Source organism: Dermacentor silvarum, chromosome 5 (assembly GCF_013339745.2).
Source record: "Dermacentor silvarum isolate Dsil-2018 chromosome 5, BIME_Dsil_1.4, whole genome shotgun sequence".
Lineage (NCBI taxonomy): Eukaryota > Metazoa > Arthropoda > Arachnida > Ixodida > Ixodidae > Dermacentor > Dermacentor silvarum.
In genome coordinates, this window is record NC_051158.1 from 35,102,787 (window position 1) to 35,112,058 (window position 9,272).

The following is a 9,272-nucleotide window of genomic DNA, read 5'->3' on the forward strand; positions in this document are numbered from 1 at the left end:
AATTTGTTCAACTGCAATAACAATCATTCTGACCCCCCAAGTGAATCTTTGCCGTCGCCGTGATGTTTCTTGTGCAATCCAAATGCGATAAGAATAAGCGGCCCGCATGCCATATGCTTCTAGCGCGAGGGTGAGGCAAGAAGTATGGTGCCTTGAAGAGCGCCGTCTTTGCGCCTCTAAGGCTGAATGAACGTGATCCAGCGCGTGCTAATGGCGGTGACCGCGTACACCATCCATCGTAACTTCGAGGTAATCAGTGGCGGGTGCAAGGCCTAAGGCATGACCGAGCTGGCTGGTGGCTTCATGTAGGCTGTCTTCTAGGGCGCCTAGCGTTGTGTGTTGCGTAATACTAAGTGTCGAAGACGCGGTGAAGCTGATGGCTGCACGAACTATTTCTTGCCGGCAATGTTCAACATGCCAGCGTTCTGACAGTGAGTGCTAGCGGTCACCGATTGAGATCTCTCCGCGTTTAAGAGTGCGTGACACTACGCCCATTAGTTTATTTACTGAGCGAAGGCTTACTCCAATTGACGCAGGCAGATAAAACTACGAACCCTGCTACGTGTATTCCTGTAATTCTTTGCTACCAATATCAATGCTTCGCCTCTCGGAATAAACTGCGACTGCTTTTGTAAATGTCATTAGCGCACGTTATGCTACGCTCGGTAATTTAATTACTAAGCGAATTTTTACTGCAATTTACACGCTCTATAAGACTACGAACCTTACTACGTGTATTTGTGTAACACATTGCTACCCCTATCAATACTTTGCCTTTCAGTACAAACTGCCAACTGTCTTTTTATAAATGTCTTCTTAGCTCTTACGCACACAACTCGCCCAAAGAAATGGCTGGAACGGGAGGCATCCTTGTCATTTTGCTGCTGCTTCTGGGAGGAAGCCCCACGTCCACCCGGTCGGCGGAGGCTGAAAGTGAGTCCCGTGCTTAATATTTTTGTTGGCAAAAAGAATTAAACGCTGCGTCGAAGGTTCGTCTGTTTGCTCCGTCGTTTTAGGCGCGAAGCTCCTTAGGGTCTAGCCTTGTCCGTCCGCCGTCGTCCGTGCTCACATCGACTGCCACGCCATCTGTCTGTCATAAATGAAACGTTGGATGCAGCGGCTCAACGTCGGTAAGATTACATAAATTTAGGTTGACGTTTACTGTGCGCTCCGTTCAGGTCCGTACATGCACCGCGGTGTTATATATGCATAGCTGTTTGGCAAGAAGGGTAATGCGTGTGTGCTGAACGATGAAGCCAGCAGTGGAGCGGGGCACGCCGGCGTGGGACCTCCCACGAGCCAATTAAACGCTGCGTCGAAGGTTCGTTTGTTTGCTCCGTCGTTTTAGACGCGAAGCTCCTTAGGGTCTAGCCTTGTCCGTCCGCCGTCGTCCATGCTCACATCGACTGCCACGCCATGTGTCTGTCATAAATGAAACGTTACATGCAGCGGCTCAACGTCTATACACGAGATGGCGCTGCTGTGTGTGGCACGCCGTAGTCCGTGCTCACATAAATCAAAGGGCTTTATGCTCACATTGACTGCCACGCCATCTGTCTGTCATGGATGAAACGTTGCATGCAGCGGCTCAACGTTTATACACGAGATGGCGCTGCTGTGTATGGTGCGTTCCAGACCACACAATCTCTTTCTGCCATGGACGAACGTAAGGCGAGGCATGCTGGGGCTCAGCGTCTACGCAAGCTACTCCGGCGGCGAGGGCGCGGGAAGGCTCGGCAAAGCGGCAAAAACTCCAAGCGGACCCGGAGTTGAGGGCGCGGGAAGTGGCGGCAAAGCGGCAACGCCGACAACAAGCTGCTCTCTTACGGTGCATTTCTTACGACTACAAGCAACCCACGACCACGAGGGGAACGTGCATAGACCTCGTCTTTGCAAACTTTACGATGTATCCGCTAGGAGAACCGCTGGCTCTGCGTTTCACCGACCATAAAGCAGTAATATTAAAATCGAAACGTAACCCGGAAATCAACACGATATACGCATTACGAAGGTGATTTCACGGTATAACGATCCACAGTGGTTCGCCCTACTCATGATTCACTTCGTGGATGTGCGGCGATTTTTTTGTAGCCAAACGTACTCCGCGTTTCTGGAGACCCTCTAGCAGCCCGCGCCTAGGCCCCGTATGAACCTCGATAGCAGGACAGTACGATTGTGGCGCCAACGGTTCGAATGGGGCTCGACCATATGTGTAATGGCTATCTCAATAGAAAATTATCACGATAGCAAATATAGAAAATCGAAGTGCGTTCACGCCATCACCGCCGTAGTGAAGTCGCGGTACCGACTCCGCGAGTGGATGCAGAGGAAGTTTCCACAAAAGACGCTGGCAACGTGCAGTGTGTTTGGCCACAAGAACTAAGAAGCCAAGAAGACGCACCGTTGCGCCTCGCTGAATCGGATCTGCAGCGTAGCCATAACAGCGTTCAGTATGTGTTCCTGCTGATTATCTGTATGCATACCGCTTGCACTGTGATGCGTACAATGGTAACAGACATTAACATCAATTCAAAGGTATGCGATCATTTCACTTGGTGCTGTTCATCACACCCGCAGTGTCAGACGCCAGCTCCAGAGAGTGATATACCTCTTCTTAACCCCCCGAACGCATCCTTAGAGTTTTTGATTTCTGATTTCTAAGGTGCTCAGAGGCACGTCAATGGTTTACAAGTGTTTCACGAGAAGACGTCATGAATCCATCGCGAGAAATTCTCTTTATCAACGACAAAACGTTCAGTTACATAACAAAAGGGAGCATTTTACGTGGTCCGAAAAAAAAGTTGTCGCAGTTTCACCTGAAAGGTGAAGCATCAATTGCGATAGCAAATTTGAAGAGAGCTATACGGAGTAATGATAGCAGCTTTATCAGCTGTATAAACTTGGACATGCAGCAGCACCGGCAACACGCAGAACTGTTGTCGACGCCGTCGGCGTTTTGCCCGCGTTCGCTCAAAATTCGTGCGGCGTTGGTGACTGTTGCCGGAGCCTCTGATATAAATAGGCACTTGGTGCCGCAGCTAAACGTCGCCTCCCTTCCCGCCCCCTCCCCCCCCCCCCCCCCCCCCCCACGGCCTTTCGTGCGTCGGAAGAAGGCACGTTTGCTCTACATATATGGTGATTGTAGAGGAGGAAAGAGACGCCTACTTCTGCAGCCCTTAAGGGAGCACAGAGCAGAACGCGCGTTTGTTCTCCGCCGTGCGTTCACTCCCCGTGAAAGCGCGCGTTCCTCGCGCCCTTTCACTCGCACATACAGCGTTCGGCGCGCGGCGACGATTTCATCTCCATTGACGTCATACGGAACCTCACGGCGACGGCGACGCCGACGGCAGAAATCTGCTTTTGAGTGTCCATATAATTGCTATCGCAATAAAATCTCGAAACGCTGTGACCAGGCTAGCTGCGTACTCTGGGACAATCGACAACAATGTGACACTTACTGACTTACTGATTACTGACTTCTTGGCTATTGATTTTTATTGCGGCTGTAGACCCACAAATTTCAGCTATAGCGGTGACTTACTTTGGTTCGGAAATCAAAAACCCTTTTATTTTACTGCGATACCAATTATGCGGACACTGTAGGTGTGCGCTCGGGCTGTTGACGCGACTGCCGCCTCCATCGCGTTCTTGTGGTATTAAGGGTGCATTCGCGACCCCGGGGTGCAGGAGTAGAACATAGCGTTTCTTACAATACTAGACAAGTTTGTCTGCAAGAACAGACGACGCCAGGTGGCCGCACCACCATGCCCTGCTCTCCGGATTTTGCCGGATAGGAGACACTAGGGCCGGAGCCTGGGTAGCGATCTCAAGCTATACGCTGCTGGCGCTAGCTTCGTGCGCACACACGTTAGCGTTCCGGTTGAGGAGCAGTGTAGTGCGTATGTCTTAGGAGGATACGCAATTATTTTTATATTCTCCTTGTGTATGCGACACCAGCGGGTGGTGCTCCCACCAGTTTGACCAGAACGGATAGCAGACGTCAAGCAAAGTCAATTTAATCATTTCATCGGGCGCTGAAAGAACACCAGCGGTTTTGTATTGTCCCAACTCGCCCACCATCGATGTAAAGTGTACTGAGTACTTAATTTTGAGGGGCGCGAACGCAGCTCTCACTGTAGTCGAAGTGGGCGCTGTAGGGCGCTCTTGGTGTTACACTTCGTTGTACTTCGTGTTTAGCTTTGTTGTACTGTGCAGCCTCCACGCGTTGTTCGAACACCGTGCCAGTAGTTCAAGTGCTAAGCTGAACCATGCTATTGCTTTCAATGCTTCCCCTTCGGACGAAACTGTCATATTCGATTGAAGCTGGCACGCTTAGATGCTAAACGCAGTATTCTACTGTACTCGTGTTTACTCTCGTATTAGGGCACTCTGACAGTACTTCGGATTCAGCCAGTTGGTGCGTATTGATAACATTGGCGAGAGAAAGGACAATGTAAGGACAAGTAGAATGCACGCCAAGAGGGGCTGTGTTGTTTGTATACGATGGATATAAATGAATATACGGTACATGAACGTAAGTGAATATATGCAATAGCCTCTTCAGATGTGACTAGGCATGCTTAAAGATCGACGTGTCTCTTTATGTCCTGATTTCGCACCATAGCATACATTAGGATTAGGAGTTTCTATATTTCCCTTTGTTAGTGTTGTGTCAATGATTGTTTCAATTCTTTAAAGACGCGATATACCATCACCGAAGGAGAGCGTTTATGTTGTCTCCTGTATACTACCACAGTCTAGGCCTTCATAGCCTACAAGTCGAGAACGAGAGTGAAGAACGCCGCTTACGTTATTCCAGATCTTTGTTGCGTAGAAGAAATCGATTCTAACAGAACACTACAACAGCGTTCAATGCCCATGACAGGGGCAAGCGAGAGTAACAAATCTCTATCTGTTCGGCCTTAAACTGCCCGTCTGAACCCTACCATGTCGGGTCATGGTGTAGTTTCTGTTCCAATCTGAAACAAGACGCCTCTGAGAAAAACTGACTTCTGCTGTGAGAAAACAACCACAAACTGTAGCATTTTGAACTCAAGCGCCCTGTGGCAGCATGCATTTGGCTGGTGAACACGTAAACCAATGGGCTAGTGGTGAAACTTATGGTGTCGGTAATTTGTTAGTTCATCCAACCCAGAGGGCAAAACAGGAAGCCTCTTGCAGGAGACATGGACGGCGCTGTGTTCGTCGTAATTAAGTTATTCTTGATATGCTGGTGGCGTTAGCTGCGATATCTCGCTGCTATTGAAAAAAAAGGAAAACTCTAGAGCCGCAGTAATTGATAAAGTCTCATATTTTTGCCCCTTTCTTTTGTTGCCAGCTTGCAACAAGCGAGTGAATATCACATTCACCACCCTACCGCCAGCAGACGTCATCGAGGGACCTGAGGCAGTAACCAACAGCGGGCTGCTGAGCCTGTTTCTCAGACTGCATCGGGCCTTCGGTGGCATGTACTTCACGGGCGACCTTCCAGGAGGTATACGTGGGGAATATGTGACGTGAAAGTTGGGGCTCACGGCAGCACTGCACGTTGGATGTAGGCAGTGTTGGAGAAAGACAGAGAAAACGCACGAATATATAGCGAGACATTGAGCTGTTTTTTTGTGTGTGTTTTGCCTGCCTTCGTTGTCTTCCCTCTATCAAGTGGTGTATTGTGGAAGCACCTTTACACGAGCACTTAAAAAGACGATGGCTACACAATAGCTATGTGCGTTTGAATGTCATGCCAACGATTATCCTTATATAATACTTAGTTCCTCTTGATGTTTGGGTATTTGGTAAACAAATTGTCGCAATGAAGTATAGACACTGAAAACAAACAATTTGTTATCTCGTCAACGAACAAAGGCGGATCTTCACATTGCACGACATTAGGCGGCGCCGTTGCACAAGATACCATATTGCACAAGAAAGACCAATTGCACAAGACCATAGATAAAGAGGCACCTGCACATAGAAAATTTTAAGCTCTATAGAGTGGTGTTTACGAACACACAAAGGGATGTATTCAATGACGAAGTGCCCTTAGACTAAAATCCATGAGAACTTGACACCATGATCAATGTCACATTCTTTCTGTTTTACCAAGATGTGCCTCAATCTGTCACGTGCCATCAATTGTTTCACACTCTACCTCACTGTACCTTGCGTTTTCCTGCTCTGTTGTAATATCCACTATGCGTTTCGACCTTGCCCAAATACAAACTTTTCAGCAAGAAAGTCCTGCATATTGACTATCTTAATATAGCTTGTCACCATGAAAATCACGCGTGCATTATTTTGCTATTTGATAGAGAACGTTTTCCATGGGATTGTCGCTTTTATCGATTTGCGACTCGGCACAAGGCGCTCCAGCTGTGGTGCTGCCACACTTCTTATCTGCGCAGTTGGGACCCCAAGATGCGGCCACGCTGACGTCAATGCAAACCATCTATTGTCAGAGAGTAGCAATGGTGAAGAGGTCGAAATACTGCGAGAAAACTTGGAAATAGAATCGAACATCTTTACGGTTGTAGTGCACGTTAAAGAACCACAGGTGGTGAGAATTAATGCGGAGCCCTCCACTACGGCGTGCCTCATAATCAGAACTGGTTTTGGCACGTAAAATCCCAGAAAGAAAGAAGATCTTTACTGCGCGAACTTCTGTGCGAAAAGCAAAACAATACACGCATGCATGACTATTTGAAGCCTACGAACACGGTCGCAAGTCACGGATATCTAACTACTTGGACGAGTATTCACAGGCGTCAGAATACATTTTCGAGCAGTTGCTGGTGCTCGCTTAGATTCCAGATTGTGCAACACCGCGTGTACACAGGTTCAAATTTTGTAAACGCGGCTTGGGCGAACGTGATGACCTGATTACAACTACAACTTGACCCAAGCGATCATCGGCAGAAAGCACAACAATGGTTGCTCGAGTATACACAAAACATCATTTATGTGAGAACGTTTTCTCATGGGCTGGCACTTGTACACCTGTAACTTGTGCTGCTGTCAAACAACAGGGACCAGATATGTTTTAAGGACAATTCGGTTAAATATAACGACGTAACGACTAACCCAGAAACGAAGTTTACCTAACTTGGTAATGAATTCGTATAGCTTTTCGTTTTTTGGAACGGTTGCCATTGCCGATCGACTGTACTAACGTGTCCAACATCACGTGTTTTTTTTTTTCATCTGCCTTTACGAACGGTTTTTAAAATGGGCTCGTAAAAGCAGTTTCGAAGCCAATCGCCGAATGAACACATCCTTCATGGCATTGATCGGCTGCCACCGTTATTGATTTAATCACTGACACCAATTACGAGATTTTGCGAATTATTATATCATGTGAACTGATTTTGGTGTAAGGCCGTGCTCAGAAATCATGGAACATATTTACTCAGAAATTGCATAGGCTACAACTGTTCGTAAGAACAGGTGTCAGCCAATCGCGATGTAGAACATTGTTATTGAAAGCGGCTAACCAATGGCAACTAACACATTCAATGGGAAAAAATCGTGATTTCGCCAAATGTCGCCCTCTGTAGATTGATTGCGAAGAACACTCACCTGCAAATCATGACACCTATCACGCTTACGAAGGCGATCAGGTTACAGCGACCGCAAGAAACATGGGTTAATGGTTTCTTTTTCTCATGAGAAGATTCACTCGTTCACGGAACTGTTCAAGTTCTTTATGTAAGGTGCTTTTAAGTGCACTTACGAAACCAGCATCTGCTTAATTGCTGCATATGCTGTCGTTTTGACTGCGCCAGATGGCATCTGCCGAAATTTCAATGTGACTGAGGCTGATTCCATATGGCTTGTCACTTGAAAATATTAAATCGTAAATACGTTACCGGCGGTGAGTCAACACCACCTAGACGGCACAGGCCTACACACTCCGATCTATGACGTCATGCTACCCGGCCCGAAATTTCCATTGCCAAGGCGGGCTCACGTGACGATAGCGGTGACGTCAAAATCACGGTTGCTTACGCGGGAGCATCCCCATTAGATTCTGTTGAAGTCGGGCTAGGTACATGACGTCATGGATCGGATTGTGTAGGCCTTGTGCTATCTAGGTGGTGTTGGGTGAGTTCGGCCCGGTGTGTGCGTGTTGTATGCGTTATACGCCGAAGATACGGCAACTGAGAGCGCTCCCGACAAATGTTATTTGGCGACTATGCGTCGGAAATAGCGTCGTTATCACTGAAGTAAATTTGGAGGGGCGGTTACTGAAAGTTCTGACGCGCACTAAACGTAATGTCTTGTCCTTTTATCATCAAGCCATGTTCTAATTTTCTGATAAACGAATGTCTAGGCTCCTGAATGGATGAGTGCCGAAGATGGAGATTCCCCATATAAAGGCCAATTGATAGTTGAGAAACGCACGCGCACGCACACACGCACACGCACACGAACACACACACAGGCACAAACACATGGTACGTACGTATAGTACGTACTACCTTGAGCAAAACTATTCAGACCCTGGATACCGAAATAGCTAATTTTCTAGTCTGCCTGTGAATCTAACTTGAAAATCAGGACTACAGTCCTAACTTGGCATTGCGAAATTTGTATTGAATTTGTCAGTTTCAGCTTATACGTGGTAATTACGCAGAAATCCTGTTTTCTTGGCAAGCCTATGGTCCGTACACTCTTGCTCGCGGATGTAGATAGCTGCTTAGGCTCCCGGTCTACGCAAAACGGGAGCCTTTGTTTTGATACGCGTTCAACTATTTGAAGACTTCTCAAAGGACATCGTCACATCACAACGATAATTTGGGCAAGGTTATCACCAGGCGTTCTATGTTTCGCACTCGTACCCACATGGTCAGACATGCAGGTTTGATTGAGGGTGAAAGAAAAGCCGCATTTGGCAGCTGTTGCCTTGAAAACCGATCAAAAGTGCAGCATTATGACTGGCAATGACAAAACAGCTCGAAATACATTGACGAACGGAAATCCTGTCGAACGTGCACAGGACATGGTATATGACCACGTCTTTGGCGCTACCTTATAATCCCTAAAATCAAACCAACTAGCACAAGCTTCCACCATGGTCAGCTATATGCCTGGCTCTTGTATCTGTCTATAAATCGAGCTTACTATATGTCTAGGTATCTCCGTATCTCGTTTGTATGCATCATTACCTTTCTATTTCTTTTTTTCTCTCTCCACAGCAGTAACAAAAAGCGACAATCTGGACGCCAGTCTAGTGAGTATCGCATCTACTCGAGTGTCTTTGTTAAAGAACGGCT